This window comes from Callospermophilus lateralis, chromosome 13 (genome assembly GCF_048772815.1).
Source record: "Callospermophilus lateralis isolate mCalLat2 chromosome 13, mCalLat2.hap1, whole genome shotgun sequence".
NCBI lineage: Eukaryota > Metazoa > Chordata > Mammalia > Rodentia > Sciuridae > Callospermophilus > Callospermophilus lateralis.
This window is the reverse complement of record NC_135317.1, coordinates 18,432,513-18,434,399: the sequence shown is the minus strand read 5'-3', so window position 1 is coordinate 18,434,399 and position 1,887 is coordinate 18,432,513.

The window sequence follows — 1,887 nt, the reverse complement described above, 5'->3', positions numbered from 1 at the left end:
CTAGCTCTGGCTTTAAACCTGTGTCCCTGCAGAAGTCTGAGAGGTTGTTCTCCTTAGAACATGAACAACCGCATCACTCCTCCTTAAATGTTCCTGTAGCAGCTGTAATTCTTAGGACAAACCTAGAGTTCTCAGTGTATTCTGGAAGGTTCTGGGTGGCCTGGCCTTGGACCCTCCCTCCCATCTTTGACCACTGCCTCAGTCCAGGCAGAGTGCATCTTGCCCCTATACAGGCCCTGAGCACCCCCAAGCCTCCTGATGCCTTGACCCCGCTTCCTTCTCTGCCACCTCTTGGCTATATTTTCTCATGATGGCTCCAGCTATTGTAAACTTATTTGTAACCAGGGCATGGCTCTGTCACTCTTGAGTCCCCAGGCACATGGCAGGTGCACTATGATGATTTGTCAAATGAATCATGGATACTAAATGTTGTATTTCAGTTACTGCCAAAGTAACTGGACTCTTGATTCCAAAGGATGATACTTGTGGTATGATGAAGCCCCAAAGGTTGATGGAGTGTTTATTTATTTTCCCTCTAGGAGCCACATCTTCTAAGCTCAGGTTGTGCAGTCTGCGTTTAGCTAAGTGCAGAAACTTACCTTTACACATAAAATTAAATCTTATCAGACTCTCTCTCACAATTCTGACCTGCTCACAATTGTTTCAGAGATTGTGTCAACCAAAGCAGGTGACCCCAACACAGACTCTGTCTTGTGCAAGTTCAGGGGGTGTTCTTGCCCCTCCTGACTTATAGAGTTGGTTCCTGAGCACAGCTAAGTAGCCTCAGTTGCTGGAGGGGACCACTGGCCTCAATGCTGAGCCTGCCACATCTTGTCCCTCCCTCCAGCTAGTACCCTCCAATACAGGAGAGACCTGTAACCCTGTGAATTTCCTAGTAGCCACATTTAAGAAGTTAAAAAAAAAAACAGAAAAATTAATTCCAATAAAAATTTCACTTAAAGCACTATGCCCACAATATTATTGATTTAATGTATAATCAATATGAAATTACAAGTGAGGTATTCCATGGTGGGTTTCATTGTTTGTGGGTGTGCCACCTTTTGGAAATCTGGTGCATATTTTGTGAGTGCAGCCACTGAGTGCAACTCACCCCATTCCACATCCCTCTTCAGCCCTGACCTCCACGGGGCACTGGCTTGAGAGTCTACCACTCCCAGCCCACTCATGCCTTCCATGCCTCAGGACTCTGCTTCCAGGGCTCCCCCAGTCCTGACCTGAACCCTGTCTTCACTCAGGTAGGCCGAGGACGACCCTCTGGGAGACTGCTCCAGGGGCAAAGGTGGAGAAGGCACCCTGACCCACTTAACCTGCCTCAAACTGCAAGTGGTCCCAACAGGGAGAGAGTTGGTCTGATGGAGATCCCAGCCTACAGGCGGTGAGAGGCGAGCAGAGTTGGACTCTGTCACTTGCTGTATCTCTGTCACTTGCTATACCTGCACACACCACAAGCTCCAGGGTACCTGCCCAACAGCCAGCACGGCTGCCCCAAAAAGAGTGGACCAGGGTCCCTGGAAAGCTCAGGTCCTAGGGGACCAGAGGGTGCAGCAGCCATGGGAAGGGGCAGGACTGTGGTCAGGGTCCTGGGGGGTCAGCCTGGGCAGCCACGCTTCCATTTCTCCATCCTTCCATTTGCAATTAACCCTTATAGGAACCCTCAAGCCCAAGGCCAGGTGACTGTCTCGAACATTCGCAAGCACACTGCAAAGGATACCTTCAGTGTTATTTTGAAAAACTGGTTATGGAAAAGTCCAAAGAGATATTTCCCCACTTGTCTCTAAGTTCTTTTTTTTAAAAAGTTTTAATACCTTTATTTATTTATATGTGGTGCTGAGGATTGAACCCAGTGCCTCACACATGCTAGGCAAG